This window comes from Furipterus horrens, unplaced genomic scaffold (genome assembly GCF_987537825.1).
Source record: "Furipterus horrens unplaced genomic scaffold, mFurHor1.1.pri manual_scaffold_7, whole genome shotgun sequence".
Lineage (NCBI taxonomy): Eukaryota > Metazoa > Chordata > Mammalia > Chiroptera > Furipteridae > Furipterus > Furipterus horrens.
In genome coordinates this window covers 31391107-31407974 of record NW_028327177.1, presented here as the reverse complement: position 1 = coordinate 31407974, position 16868 = coordinate 31391107, and the positions used below count along the sequence as shown (strand labels likewise).

General features: G+C 41.7%; 1 pseudogene; it reads right to left on the bottom strand.

Annotated features, from left to right (window-relative positions):
- Positions 1-12856: 12856 nt before the first annotated feature.
- Positions 12857-14903, bottom strand: LOC150004220 (heterogeneous nuclear ribonucleoproteins C1/C2-like; annotated as a pseudogene).
- Positions 14904-16868: the final 1965 nt, after the last annotated feature.

Sequence of the window (16868 nt, the reverse complement as noted above, 5' to 3'; positions counted from 1 at the left end):
AGACCAAGTAGAGGGAAGATACTGTGAAGACACAGGGAGGAGAAGATGGTGGGGTGGGGGTCAGAACGAGTCACCCTGAGACGTACCTCTGTGGTCTGGATTTTTTTGAGTTAAAGGTAACTTTAGAACTGAGAAAATCCAGTGGAAAAAAAGGTAACTTTAGCTGCGGGCTCAAGAGAAGCTTCTGTTCCTCCTTTAACTACCTAGAACTTGAGTTAGGGGCCTTGACCTTAATAAGAGATTATCAGTTATAACCTTTTTGACCTATCTATAACTCAGGGAAGACTACTAACTACGGAACTTGTGCAATGCCCTTCTGAGGCCCCATGGTGCATTAACTTTACTCCCAGTCAGTATGTCTTATGGATCCATTTTCCCTCTCTGTCTCCAAACCTCTTAAGCATGTGGGGGTCTCTCATGTGTTCAGGGTTTTCATACATATGTATGTAATTTCATTTGGTTATTTTCTCTTTGTAATCTGTTTCATGCCTATTTGATTATTAGGCCAGCAAGAAGAAACTTGAAGGTAGAGGAATGTTTCTTCCTCCCCCACAACTGCTATCAACAGCCAAATAGAGAGGCTTCAGAAGAAAGTGTTTCTGGTGGTAGTTAGCTAGAAAATGGGAGGAAAGGGAACTAGGCATTGAGTTTAATAAACCAGGAAGCATAAGCCTGCTCGCTAGCCAGAAAGCTGCAGCTTCACACGCCAGGGGATTACAGCATTTCTCTGCCAAGAGGATTGACACTCCTCTCTTCTCCCCTCTGGTACCAGACGACCAGGTGGGAGTAGGGGAAGGCAGGCACATGCACAACAGAAGTCAAAATGGCACAGGGGGAGGTGCTGGATCAGAGAGGCCTGTCAGTCTAGCCTGGGGAAAGAAGGGATTGGTTGGGAGTTGAACCCACCCCCTGAAGCAATGGGAAGTGGCCTTTATCCTAGCCCTACTGAAGACAAGACTGGACTTTTTCCAGGGCCGATGAATGGAGATGGGACATTGGGAAGCCGGGAGGAGAACTGCCTTAATTTTACATCATCGATATATATACCACAGAGCTACATCCTCTCATCTGGGTCTCAGGAAATTCTTTTCCTTTAAATAGCACAAGAGCCCCACTTTCACTAGTAACAGATGGCGTTTCACCAATAACAAAACCAATCCTGCCAACACCTTTACAGTAAGTCAAGAAAAGAACTTATTTCAGGAAAGAATTTACATTTGAAAACATAAATCAGAAAGGGCCCATCTTAGGGCCAGCCCCTTATTTGGAGTTCATCCTCTCTTCTCAGGAGAGGAACATGGCAGACTCAGCCGAAGGGAGCAAGTTCCCCTGTGCTTTCAGAGGCAGCCACGGGGCAGGTCCTGGCCGAGGGCCAAGGTCACCCGCCAGCATTTCAGCAGGCACTTGAGAGAGAGAGAGAGAGAGAGAGAGAATATTAAGGAGACAGATTCTGAGCATATACTGTAAAAGAGAAAATGATCTTTTCTTCTAACAGAGATGCTTAGAACATCCTGATGATATTCCTAAAGTAGCCATGAATTTTTAAAAAATAATTTCAGTGACTTTAACAGGAGTCACAGAATCATTTCAGTGACTTTAACAGGAGTCATTTTGCTGGGGTTTTAAAAGTTTGCAGAGCTCCTCAGCCATTCTTGTTCCAACATGTAGAGTAGCTGACTCCCAATGAGTTGTTTTATTAAAGGATTCACAGGGCTACCTATTATTAGTGTATATTATTTTACTCAATGCTTCAGACACTTTGGCATTCATTTTACTGTTGCTATAGAAACCCGGGTCTGTAATAAGCAGCTCTTTTAATACCAACAATTAGGCATATATAAAAGAATGTTTTAATGAAGTGAAGCATTTGGAGAGCCCAGCCAGAGCACTGTCAGAGGAAGAAACTTGTTCTCCAAACGGTTACAAAATTAGCTTATCCTTTGTTACAATTGCCTTCTTTGACAACTGCCAAGTGTTCATTAGTCAGGCCTTCCTAATGATCTGTGGTTTTCCATAAAGACTGGAGGTTTGCGCATTTCTTAGAAACTGCAATTCCATCCACCCCCCTCATCCCCTGTCTCCTTACACCCAGGCTGCTCTCCTGATGAGAGGAAGAGGCCACTTCTCCTTTTTGCTATAAATCAGGAAAAGTCTATGTTTACCTTTAAGTTCCATAGACAATACAGTTTCTTAAAAAAAAAAATCAGTCAATAGAAAACAACTCTCTGTGTCTCCCTATTGATATATTATGGGATATTTGGAAGTCATAAATCTTGTCTCTTTTACATTCATTGCCTATAGCATATTTTGGAGAAATATTTACTAATTAATTTCACTGATAGGTGACCCATGCACATAGCACAAAAATCAAGAGGCAGATAGTGAAATACTAGTCTCCCTTCTATGCATGTCCCAAGTAACAACCATTGTTAACAGTTTCTCTGTATTCTTTCAAAGCTATTCCCTGTGATCAAACACACACACCGTGGCAGCATATTACATATGTTGTACTCAAATTTGGACATTATTCTACTTCATTGCACACAGAACTGCCTTCTTCATTATAAAGGCTTTCCTTTGTAATTATTTAAAAGTCACGCACTGAGTGCTACAGGCATCATGTGAGGTCTGGCAACATCAAGGTGGAGGACCACAAAGTCCTTGCTCTGAGGAGCCACACCAGTAGAAGCGGCCACCTGTGGAAGGGACGACAGTGATGGATCAGGTGGAAAGGGAGGTGGAAGCATGCAGGAGGCAGTCTGGCTTTGCTCAGAAGGGTCAAGGCAAGGCACTTAAGCAGCATCGTGAAGAGTAAGCTAGCCACCTCCCCCTCCTGGTAGACAACAAGGGCGAGTACATTTCATGTAAAGGAATAGGAAGTGCCAAGTCCCCTACAGTAGAAAATGGAGTGGTGTTCGGGGGAACTGAAAGCGGTTTGTTTTCTGGCTGGAGAGCCGGGGGTTTGTGTGTGTGTGTTAGATGAGATCAATGGCTCTCATTTTTTTTTTCTTTTACCACAATGCAGAGTTAAGAAATACGTTTTACATCCCCACAGTGTATGCAAAACGGAAACAAAATTTCATGAAACAATAATACCCTTATTACATGCACACTGTTTTGTTTCCTACTGCATTCTTTCTAAAGGGCCAGCTATGACTCACTACATTGATTTCACAAATCACTAATAGCCACAATCTGCAAGTTGGGAAATTATGGACTATATAGTGTCTAAAGTGTTACTGTATGAACTAGTTGGCCTTTCCCTGATTAACATGAAGGTGACCACTTTTAAAATTAGAATAGATTGACAAAACAAGCTTATCTGTATATTTATGTGGCACTACAATGTCTTAGATGTTGTGCTGCGTGCTAGAGGCTCAGTGGCAGGGCAAAACAAAACATGGCCTTTACTTTCATAGAACCAGAAATTGATCTCGCAGATGAATTATTTGATACAATAATAAAAATGTATATTTTAATATAAAAGCAATACTTATTGTAAAAATATTAAACTATGCAGGAGTATAACATACTAATCCCCTCTTCTTATAAGTGCACACACACAAAAAAATGTCCTTACTTTTTTGTGCATAAAATTTCTGTATTTATTTCACTACTATAGAAGGACTGAATTTTAGGTTGGTTGAATCTGTGACCCCTTGGGAAGTGTTTTTAAGGGGAGTGAAATTCAATTTCCCAGAATCTGATCACCCCTACTATGATGGTTAGCTATATGTATCATAAGCTTGACTGGGATAAGGGTTGCCACATAGCTGGTTAAAAAAGAAACATTATTTCTGGGTGTGTCTGTGAGAGTGTCTCTGGAAGAGATTAGCATTGGAATCAGTAGACTGAGTAAAAAAAAAAAAAAATGCCTTCATCCATGTGGTGGGCATCATCCAATCAGCCGAGGGGCAGACTAGAATAAAAAGGCAGAGGAAGAGTGAATTTGCTCCCTTAACTTGAGCTGAGACATTTGTCTTTTCCTGACCTCGGATATCAAGGATTCTGGTTCTTGTGCTTTCTCACTCCGATGGAGATGTAAGCATCACTTCCCCTCTCCCAGTCCCTGGCTTTTGGACTCAGACAGATTTACATGAATGGCTTTCCTGGTTCTCTATCTTGCAGATTGTGGGATTTTCAGCCTCCATGCCGCCTGAGCCGCTTCCTATAATAAATCTCCTCGTATATATCTCTATATATCCTGTTGCTCCTGTTTCTCTGGAAAACCCTGCCTGAATACACCTATCTGGAGAGAGTAGGTCTAATCAAGTTTCTGGCCCATTAAAGTTGAAGCTCTAAGCCTTTTGGTACCTCACCTTGGTAATGCCGCTTTGTGATGACATCTTACTGAGCAGCCAACCAGCTGGTCTCTCCATGTCCTAACTGTAACAGGAAGACTTTTAGGTGACTGAGGACACTGAACAGTGCTATTACAGCTGAGATGACATATAAGATTTGGGCATACTTCTCCGGATGCTTTTTGCCTGATTCGCCCAAGGCTGCTAGAGATTAGACTAATATTCCTGGGTTCTTGCATAAACATTTGCTTCAATTTGGCTATCCAGGACTGGACTCTTAAACTTGTGAAGGGGGGCTGAAGAGGAAACAATGTGAAGGAGTTGGATATGATCACACCTTCGGGGAGATTTCTTTGAATTGCTCACCATTCATTTAACAGATAGTCCCAGAATATCTGCACGTTGCAAATTTCTGTGTGGGTGGCTATGGGGGCCTCTGAGTTGAACAAAGTTCTCCCACCATATTTAACATAGAGCAGAAATAGCTTCATTGAGTGGTCTCTGGAGAAGCAGGGCATTTTATAGTCCATGTGTTTACCCAAGGTTAGACACACAGGGGATCAAGTTAACCTACCCTTATTTAGCTGTAAAAGAATTTGGAGACAATGGAAAGAGGATTTAGTGACTCCTACAGTGGCTAAATTATGTTCAGACAAATGTTGTTTTGACATTACTTTATGAGGGGTTTTATATTTCCAGTATATTTGGTTCCTGATCTATTTATAAAACGTTTCTGAGCTTGTTCCTCATTCTTTTGACACTTACTGATAAAAATATCTTTTGCTCTCAGTTTAGAGCTTGTTTCTCCAAAAGGGATATATGTTACTTTATTTCTCTTTTATTCATTTTCTATTCAAGCTAAGGCAATTTACAACATTATTTGTTGAACTTGTGCAGCAAACACCTCCAGGCCAAAAACTCGGTCTCATCTATCATTTTTCCTCTGCACAAAAACTGGCACATAGGAGTGCAACTTAGAACAGTTAACTTTTATTGAGCACCTACTACACAGATGTAAGCCCTGCAACCAACTTACTTATGATCCAGTAGGGAGAGATGGCCAAGGATACAAACAACTAAAATGAGAAACAGAATCTATAAAGTGTCACCAAGAATCACAGACAGTTGCTTTAGGGTTCTGCAAATGATTCTAATTGGTTTGGTGGTTCAGTAAAATTTTTATAGAAGTAAATGAAATTGGACCTGGAGTGGTTGTTAGGATTTCAACATTTATTTCACGTTATTGAACACCCATTATACTTGATGCTGGGATGCAAAGTCTCTGTGTCCAGTCAAGAGCTTAGAGTCTAGGCAGAGGGGATGACATGTATTCATCGAGAACCTTCTCAGGGACAAGTAAACAAAACCAAATCATGCTCGCTAAAGCAAGAGCCACTTAAATGGCTTGTGCAGTTGTGAGGTGCAGGCAGGTAAATGGCATCAGGCATAAGTAGATCTCAGAGGCCAAATAATGTGATCTCTGCTTCAGTCTCCTCCTTTTTCCCCATTACAATAGTACTTCCTCTATGTGGTACTGGTTAGGAGTCGTGGCGTGGAAACTGGCCACAGACAGCTTCTGGCTTACATCATCTCGGTTAGTAGACTTAAGCAAGAGAGATCTTTTTACTTCCCACTTATAGGATGCTGAGAAGAGACACTGATTGGCTGGACTTGGGTCATGTGCTCATAATTATAGCCAGGCAGGAGCCACATTCAGGAGCCACACCAGATCCACAATGAGTGAAGGAAGGGCAGTTCTCAAACTTTGGGGGACCTGTTACCAAAGGATGGGAGGGGCCATGGGGGAAGGGATGCTGGGCAGATGACTAATACAGATACACTCTATAAAAGTAAACAAAAAATTACAACAAAGTGTGACAAAGGAGGTAATAGAAATGTTCATTAAGTACCATAAGAACACTGGTAAAGGAGTGATTGATGTCATGGAGAGGGTGTTCCTGAGGGTCAAAAATAATAAGCAATGGAGTAAAGGTGAGAAAGCAGCGGAGATACTTACGGACCAATTTGTTTTCACACTGGGTGGGTAATCCAAGAAGAACAGAAGGAGCAGAAGATGACAGAGGAGGTTTTGGAGATATGTGCAAGCAATGTCTCTGGGCCCTACTGGGGAAGGCTTTTAATACAAGCTCAGTCTATAGTACATTGGTGGGTTCATAGGGAGGGACATGATTGGAATTGTACCTTAAAAAAGGTCCCCTGACAAGAGTGTGTGGCACACAGTGATGCTATTTACTTACTAGCCCCTGACCCTACTGGCCTCTCCTCCCCCACCTCCACAACCCTGGGGACCCTTGAACTTCCCTGTGGCCTCTGCCTCTTCAGCTTTAAACTCTCCTGCATCTCCAATTTTGTACCATCTAGGAAAACTCTAGACCAGGGGAGGCCCTCTTTCTGTGCTTTCTTCATATCTGACTTGAGGAGCTGAACAATGTTGCAGAAAGCCACACTCCAGGGCAAAGTGGTGCAAGATAAATTCAAGACAGCCAGCTTCCAACAACTCCACAGGCCTGACAATCCATCTTCGCTCCTGTTCACTCTTCCACTCCTTTAAACTTCTATCCTCCCCTCTCACTCCTCTGCTACATCCAGGTGGTGGACATCACCTTCTGCTTCACAGAGAGAACTGAATCCCCTCAACTCCCCACCACCTAATCTCTCCTTCTCCTCCTCTTGCTTTAGGGGTGAATTCCAATTTGTCCACACGCTTACCAACACTTATTATCTTCCATTCTTTAAATTATAGCCACTGTATTAGTTTGCTTGGGCTGCCAAAACAGAATGACACAGATTAGGAGACTTAGACAACAGAAATTTATTTTCTTACAGTCAGGAGACTGGAAGTACAACATTAAGATGCCAACAGGGTTGGCTTCTGATTAGGCCTCCTTTTCTGGCTTGCAGATAGCACCATCTTGCCACGTCTTCACATGGCCTTTTCTCTGTGCGGGGGTGTGAGAGTTCTCTGGTGCCTCTTACTCTTCTTACAAGGACATCAATATTATTGGATTAGGGCCCACCCTTATTACTTTATCTAACTTTGATTACCCCTAGCTCCAAATAGTCATATTATGGATTAGGGCTTCAACATATGAATTTGGGGGGAGGGGGACACAAGTCGGTGTGAGATGGTGTCTCATTATGGTTTTCTCTAGCCATTTTTGCTGTCTCCTTTGATGATTCAACTTCCTCTGTCTAGCCATTAAATGCTGAAGCTGTCAACACCAGGCCAGAAGCCTTATCCTCTTCTCATCCACTTCTTTCTCTCAGCCATTGTTTTCTTCCCTACAGTATCAGTTACATGTTAGTGACTCCCAATATTGAAATGGAGAACTCTCTTCTGAATTCCAGACTCTTATATTGAACTCTGTTCAGTACTTGTATACTTTACATATTTGTCTATTTTTAAATAAACTCTTCTATAGTGCTTACTATGTGCCAGGCACTGTTTTAATTACTTTACAATCAGCCCATTTGCTCCACCTAACAACTCTATTAGAAAAGTAATATTATTCTTAGCTATAGATGAGGAGACTGAGGCTAAAAGATTTCTGTTAACTTGCGTGTGTCCCCACAGCTGGTAAGTAGCAGAGCCTAGCTTCATACCTGAGTAGATGGCTCCACAGTTTATGCTCTTAAGCACTTTGCTATGCTGTTTCTCAAATAGACCCTTAAACTCAGCTTGCACAGGGTCTAATTTCTGATTTTCATCCCTACATTTGTTTCCTAGAGCTGCTATAACAAGTTACCACAAACTGAGTGGTTTAAGCCGCAGATATTTATTGTCTCAGTTTTGGAGTTAAGAAGTACAAAATCAAGGTGCTGGCAGCGTTGATTACTCCATGTCGCTTTCTTAGCTTCTGGTACCTGCAGGCTTTCCTTGACTTTTACATTGTGTTCTCCCTGTGTCTTTACATGGTCCTACCTTTATGCATGTCTCTGTGTCCAAATTTTCCCCTTTTAAAAGTATATCAGTCATTTTGGATTAGAGCCCACCCTAATGACTTCATTTTAACTTGGTTACCTCTGTAAAGACCCTATTTCCAAATAAGATCATATTTGAGGTAGCAGGGGTTAGGACTTTGACATAGCTTTTTCTAGGGGACACAGTTCAACCCATAACAATCCCCAAACCTGACTTACAACTTTTCCCAGCTCAGTGATACCTTAACCATTTGTTCAAGCCAGAACCTAGGAGCCATTCTCAGACTTCACTCCGTCCCTATGGCCACTGTGCGGCCAGGTCCTATTATGGCTCCTAAGTCATTCTTAGTGTCTTTCCTGCCCTCCATCTCCACTGTGGCCGTCTTGGGTTGTGCTCTCATTCTGTCACCTGGACTTCCCCAGTAGCCTAGAGTGGTCTCTACCCACCCCTCCCATTCAGGCTGCGGATTATAGTAACTGGTCTCCCCAAACAGTTCTGATATCTGACTGTGTCCACTCCCATCCTCATTCCTTCCCTGAATTAAAACTCTGTTGGCTTCCCACTTGCTGTTAAGATTTGCACCAAAATCCTTAACCTGACCCACAAAACCTTCCTTGATCTGCCCTGGCCCCGCTCCTGGCTATCTGCACTGTGCTTCTCTTTGTTCCTGGGATGAGCCTTGCTCCCTCCTTCCAGGCGGGCACTTTGCCCTGTGGTGCCCTCTGCTTAAATGCTCTCTCAAGTTTTCTCTCCTCTCTAATCTCCGCCTTTACTCTCAGCTCCTGTCCCTTTCTTGGGGAAGCCTTCCCTGGTTCTCAGAGTTGGTTAAGTTTCCTTCGTTATACTCTTTCTTATAGAACTGGGTTCCTTTTCTATACAGCTCCTACTTCTGTTTGAATTAGCCTCATTAGGGTTTTCTTTTTCTCAGCAGCCTCCCCCAAACTGTAAGCTCAGTAAAGGAAAAATGTGTCTATGACACATTCAGTACATATTTTTTGAGTAAATGATAGAGGGCTGGTTATTCTCTGTTTGCCCCTACTTGATCCATTCCCTGTTTCTCCACAAGGGGTGGCTGACCTCGGCCGACTGCAGACCTAGCTGACTTCTGAATTTTGCAGAGGGCAGCACCAGAAGATCAGAGGGCAGAAAGAGAGGGGTTTTCTAGCCGCTTCCCTCAGTTACTATAGCTCCTGAGGGGCAGCAGCTCTGGAACACTTAGGCCCTCGACATGGTTACAGAGTCCCACTGTCGCTTGTTTCTGGATGTCCCCCCATTACTTTTTAAAAATTCTTTAGCTTGCTGGAAATGCTATGAGTAGTTCTCTGACCCTGGCTAATAACAAATAGAGACCAGTTGTAAGACTGTTGTTTAAGTAGGAGGCAGTGAAGCCTGAGTCAGGAGGAGATACGAAATAGAAAGATGTGGTTAGATGTATAAGTGAATCCTACAAAGTTTAGTAACTGAGTCTATGTATGAACTGTATGCTCTCTAAGAACAGGCATTGTATTTCATTCATTCTTCAACCCCAATGCCTAGCCCTTAGTACAGCGGTTCTCAACCTGTGGGTCGTGACCTCTTTGGGAGTCGAACAACCCTTTCACAGAAGTCGCCTAAGACCATTGGAAAACACATATATAATTACATATTGTTTTTGTGATTAATCACTATGCTTTAATTATGTTCAATTTGTAACAATGAAAATACATCCTGCATATCAGATATTTACATTACGATTCATAACAGTGGCAAAATTACAGTTAAGAAGTAGCAACGAAAATAATTTTATGTTTGGGGGTCACCACAACATGAGGAACTGTATTAAAGGGTCGAGGCATTGGGAAGGTTGAGAACCACTGCCTTAGTAGGTGCTTAGTAGATGGAATGATTAATTGGAAGGGTCAAAGATATTCAAAAGTTCAAGCCTGGGTAATTCCCCATAAAAAGGGGGGAAGTCAGGTTAATTTGCAAGCAATAGTTAAAATAACAGTAAGAATGACATGGAATGATCCTGTAGAAATAGCATAATTTTTAGGGTTAAGTGGATCAAAAGCCCAACTTTCTGACCGAATCTCAGGCAAACTGACTCTTTGAGGTCAGTTGCCTTATCTAAAAATGTGCTGCTGTGAGGAATCCTTGAAATTATGCATGCAGAGCATACGCCCACCCTGAGAGATGTAACACAGAAACCAAAAGACATCAGGGACCATTCACAGATTTTCCTTTGAAGTATATTTCTTGTCACCATGGAATAAGCCATTACTTTCCTGTGTCTGTTACATTCCTTCCTAGAACACCACGATGGTTTATAATCTTCCTTCCACCTGCCTTTGTGGAATCCTAGGGAGTTACAACTTGTGCCTTCATTACTCAGTAGACTGTATTTCAGCCTTTAGAAATGTACTCGTAGGGCGGGGCTGCTGACAGGAGCCTTCCTCCTCCATTGTGCTTTTATTTTAAGCACTTGAGTTAAGACCATTAGGAGTACATTAACCCCATAGCAGAGATGGAATTCAGACTCACACCCTCTTTTCATCTTCGTTGCTAATTGTAGCCTTTTCTCCCTTATGGTTCTCCAAATGGCTTTTGTCAGGCCAATTCCTTTTGGCCTTGAAGATATAATTTCCCCACCCCTGCTTCACAGCTGGCTTCGTATTCCAGTCTATTAAGAGGAACCAATATAGTTGTCTCCAACATGCTGTATAGGATTTGCTGGGGTAGCTATGAATGTTTCCCTAGGAGACAATGCAGTTGTGGGAACTGGGCAAACAAGAAGTTCCCTTTCAAGATATTTATAATTCAAATAATGACCTCTGTTAACCTGCTACCCAGAATTAACCTTCCTTTCTAACTCATGAGAGTTGACTTCCTTATTGTTTTAATTGTCACTCCTCTCTCCTTTAAAACATCTCTGTGCTCAAGGCCTTGAGTGTCCGAGAACTTTCATTCTTCATGCAGTTTACTCTGGTTGAACATTCATAACTTCACACACGCTATTTCTATCAGATTACCAAGGCAGGTAAGTGACTTCAGATTGAGAAAGCATGCTTTGAAGGTGCAAATACTGTATATTATACATATGCATTAACACATTAGAATAGTAAGACTCCGTGAAGTGCGTAAAATCCAGTACGGGGTTGGTGGGAGAAATGCACGGAATTTTCATTTGAAACATACAAAAATTTCTTTCCTCCCCTACCCGCCCCACCAGATTTCTTAGACTATAGGTTCTTATATGAAAATGCTCCTGCTACTGTGTGGAAATATTTGCATCCTATCCAAATAATTTCAGGGTTTCTCAAAGCCTGAGAAAGATCCAGGCTGACTCTATTATTTTTGAGGTTTTTAGACTATATTAAATGTTCTTTTAACCCTAAAATTAGGTTTAAAACTTGTGTTTTGAAAGTTTACATTTCAAGAGTTGATGCCTTTAACACAAGAAAATTACAACACAAAACTGTTGTGCTAGTCAGAAGATAATTAAAAGATTTAATTTTAAAGTCCAAAGTATACTAAAGGTAATACAGTTTAGTTATTTATGGACTTTAATTTTAAATTTGGATAAGGGTGTTTTCTTTCAATCCCATCACAATATCTTTGTGTAACTTCCTTTTGAGGTAATGTCAAAAGCCTAAATTCAAGGCCCTTAATAAATATGGGGCCAGGACCAGGTGGCTTCTGATTCTGTGCTCTCTTATTTCCTCCTCTCCCTCACCACAGGCTGAGAATATTTAGTTAATAATTGAGAAACTATATTACTATTTAGTAATACATAATAAATTAAAGATAATCATCATCAGGTCTTATCCATTCCTGTTGTGTAAAGAAAAGCTTTGTATAATCTTTGCTTGGCTTAAGTACAACAAAGGGCAGATTCTAAGGCCAGTTTCTCCCCTAACTGCTAAAGCCAAGGTTTTCCTAAGCTAATTTTTATAGGTGTCAGTTTGATCTTTTTTTAAATTGTTATTTCCTGCTTTAATAAGGATGTCTTTATTGTGAGAAAAAAAGGTCCCAAACATCAGGCTGTTCACAAAAATAACCCACAGTATCAACTTTAGAAAACGAATCTTAAGACTATTATACTAATAATTATCCTAGAGAATGCATTTGACATGCCAGCTCTCATTCACAAAATACATTGTTAAATTGTGCTGAATAGCCCCACATAGCACTCTTACGTGGGGCTAACACATACACCTCTAACTCAAAGCTGCTCTCAGGTGCTACTCAACTAATAAGATTGCCTTTGCAGTTAGGGAAGCAACTACTGAACTCATGTATGAATGAAAAGAACTGTACTCCCTGCATAGCGAGATTATTTTGGAGACAGCTGATAAAAACCATGCATCCTTTTTATTGTTGAGTCGTAAAGAGGTATCAAAATTAAAAGCAAAAATTACAGGGTAAGAGTTAACTACTTGGAACGTCAGACGAAGTGAAAATGGGACTAGGAACAGGACAATTATGAATTAATGAGCATGGGAGCAACAAGGATGGGGAGAACGGTGAGCATGTGCTGAAGATACTAGGGGAGAGCACCTGGTGAAAACTTTGGTCTTAGACAAGCGCCTAGGTAAAGAAGTCATGGGATGACATTTCTAAACCCCACTATGTGTTAAGAGTCATCCTCACCATTGGCGCCATCTCTGTCATCCTCTCCTTCCTCAGCCTCTTTTGCATCATCCTTGATCAACTCCAGTTATGAGGAACAGACACAAATGGGACAGACTTAGAGGCACTTCATGTGTCCCCGATGCCCCTCCAACACCTCTTTCTTTCCTTTCCCGTGGTTTTCACCTAATCCTCCCCTGCCATTTCCATTATCATCAGCCAGTAGGTCCCCCTCCTCAGCAGTGTCATCTGCAGCTCCTCCCCCTGCAGACTCTATCTTCAGGTTAGTCTCATCTTTCTCCAGGGAGATGCTGCTCTGCTCCTCTTCTGACTATCCTTCTTCATCTCTACTCCTCATTTGCTCTGTTCCTTTTCAAGTCTTTCCAGTCTTTCCAGGGGAGAATCCACTTTTTGTTTTACCTAGGTCAATTCCATTTTTTTTAAAAAAAAAATTTATTTATTTGTTTGTTTATTTATTTATTTGTAGAGAGAGGGGAAAGGAGAAACAGAGGGAGAGAAACATCACTGTGTGGTTGCCTCTCACTCACGTCCCCAACTGGGGACCTGACGTACAACCTAGTCATGTGCCCTGTCTGGGAATTGAACCAGCAACACTTGGCTTGCAGGCCGATGCTCAATCCATTGAGCCACAGCAGCCAGAGCCTTAGGTCAATTCTTTTTTAATGCCTGAAGATCATCTTCTTTCAACTTTCCAGACTTGGAAGAAGATCCTCGCTGTCCACTCTTAGAATCGAAGCCACCTTTACCATTTTGTGAGGTGTTTCCTGATACACATGGGCATTTCGAGGGCACTCCAACCTGAGCAATAGGAGGAGGAATACGTTCATCCTGTCATAATAATCCTGTTGAAAGTCCAAGTCCAAGTCAGAAGAGGAGCCGTACATCTCTGCTGCAGATCGTTTCACACCTGCTTTTCCCCGGTTCACTTTTGGCTCTGCAGCCAGATTAATATCTAAGACCCAGCCAGCAATTATCCTGCCATCCTATCCTGCCACCACAGCCTGGGTATTTCTCTCATTAACATATTGAACGAAAGCAAAGCCCTTATGAACAGAGAAACCCACAATTTTGCCATATTTTGAGAAGACAGCCTCCGCGTCAGATTTCTTGACCACAAGAGTATTGAGATTCCCAATGAATACATGGGAGTTCATGGATCAAGGATATGTCTTGTTGGTAACATTGCTAGATATTGTCTTTGATGATTGGGTTCCTCTCAAAGCTGAAACATCACCCAGGAAGGGTGTGCATTTGTTCTGAAGGCCCCTTGGCTCCAGGTAATCCTGGCTGCTGCTGCTCCAGGCTGGGCACCCATGTTGCTGCAGCTTGTGGTTTGTGAGGGGTACTGTACAGGAAAAGCAGGGTGGGATTTCAAGGGAAACAGCAGGAAGATGGCTTCTGTAGCTGAAGATCAAACAAATCTCTCTGGAGGGAGATGCTAGATTCAATTCTGAATCTGCTACTCCCAGGTTCTACGTGGAGAAGATGTCTGCTGATTGAGGTCAGAAATATGGCCCCAGCTGCTCACTTTGTCTCTTCTCAAAAATGATCTATCTTTATCAATCATAAGCTCATTATAAAGGAACTCAATTTATCCTGAGCTATTACTAAAAATGCTAATTAATATTTTGGGGCACCTCCCATTTAAACTTTATTTTCAGATTTAAATGGGAAAACAATTTTTTATTCATGTCATGGGATACACTATTACACATATACATGTGTTTATACATATATTTATAGTTGTAGTAATATCCTGAACTCCATGCTTGTGAACACAGACACTTATCGCTGTTATCCAACACCTAACATATATATATGAACATGTATAAGTAAATGTCATTCACTCAAATTGATGCCGATAGCCTCGTGGCACACCCCCCACCCCTGGGCAAGATGGTGGCAGGAGGAGGCATTACATTGAGCATGCATAAGGCTAGTGAGACAACTGGATGGAGGGGGAAGCCCTCCTATTCCCTTCTGGTACTTGATTGGGGATAGTACCAGGGGAGGCCAGGCATACCTGCCATAGAGGGCAAGATGGCAGCAGGCGGAGGTGCTGTATCAAAGAAACCTGTCAGTCTAGCCTGGGGAAAAAGAAGGGATTGGTTAGGGGCTGGACCCTCCTGAAGTACATGGAAGTTTGGGCTAAGAAAAGCACCTGGTCTGGCCCACACAGGAAACTAATATAAACCCAGGGGAAGGAAGGGTTGCTTTCTTGCCCACGTTGGGAATGTACTGGCTGGTGTGTTTGTGGGATATTCTGGCCATGGAAGCCACATGGCCAGTGGTGCTGCCGGCCCCACACCCAGGCTCTGAGGGTGGAGCCTGAAGCTGGATAGAACCTGGGAACAAGCTAAGCCACCTGGATGATTGTGCAGCAGCTGCCTGAGGTTCCCAAAGGACAGTATTTTAAATGGGAGAAGGAACTCTGGACACTGCCTTTGGTTTTGGTCTGGTTGAGGGTGGTTGGGCTTTCCTCTGGTTTTCCAGAGGGGATGGGCTTTTGAGACAAGAGTCTGCCATTCTTTCCTTTCTCACCAACCTCTGCCTCTGGAATTTGCCTTTCGGTGGTAGTGGGCAACCAAATCCCCACTTGGTTCGGTAAGAAAATGATTGCCTTTGATTTGAAAACAACCTGTCTCAATTTTAGTAGCACAGAAAAGATGCTCAGCCATCTGCCTGTAATTTGTAGCTGAAACCACCCTTTTGTGTAGACAACTTGGCTGTTCCATGGTGTTGATGAAACCAGATATAGTTGGACTTAGATCATCAGTCATCTTGCTTTGGGAATTACTGGGTCAGTGGGTCATAGGAGAGAGAAGGTAGATGGTGCAGCAGAGATCCTCAAAACAGCAACAGAAAAGGGTGTAGGGACTGGGGTCTTCCTACAATGCTGAGCAATCTCTATAACCTCATCTGCTCCAGGCCAGCCTGGGTGGAAAGTAGATCAGTGAAGAAAGTTTAGGCAGCCTGGGTCCTAAGTTGAGCTTCTCTTTTTTTATAAAGTAGAAAGAGCCAAGTGGAGATGTAATTTCAGCAGAGATAGAAAAAGAGGGCAGAGAAAGGTGTGTTTAGAGAATAAAAGGAATTGACAAATTTATTCCCTATTAAACACAGAAAAACAATTTTGAATGTCAAGCTTCCCCTTAATATATTTAAAAATTTATTAAGCAAACAATAATTATTTATTAATGTTTCTTTTAAAAGTTACACATTTTAAACACATTTTTTATTTCCTCACAAAACACAGAATGCCCCTTCTCCCAAAAACATACTGCACTAAATTAATATACCTGTAAATTCCCCAGCACATAGACCACAAGGCCAAGTAGCCTTATGTGTTGTTTTCCTGAAAAAGAAAACTGAATTGTCCTTTTTAAAAATTCAACTGGTGAGTTGAAAACAATGAGAATGAAATTATATTCAAGTGAAAAAAGAATAAGATCCTAAAGATTGAGCTTTTTCTTCTCCCCTATAATAACTTAAATGCAAGTTTGTCTAGGTAGGTGTTACCACCTGGTTACTACAGTGCTTCTGAATAATGAAAAAACACAAGTTATAATTATTTGAAACAATAACTGTCTTTACTAAGACAATTGCAGGGTTGTTTTTGTTTGTTTGTTTGTTTTTGTAACTAGATATCTAGATTACAATTTTCCAGGGCTCTATGGACAAGTACTCTGATGCAAAAGGAAGGGTTCAAATTAGGATAAACTTCAAGATCTTTTCTTGTTCTAAAATTATGAGTATTGCTCATAAAAGTTAGAAAGTTTTATAGTAATATTTGCAGGTCCCTCCTGAATTTTTTTTTATTTCTCTTTAATACCCAAAAAAAGGAATGTGTTCCTGAGGGAATTTGTGATTGTTTACTCAGCTCAAGTTAAACAGTGACTGTGTGGCAGAGAACAAAATGGCAATTACTGGGCTTTAATTCCCAAACTTGACATTAAAATGAGACATGGTCCCTTCCAGAGTCTTAAAAAAAAATCCCA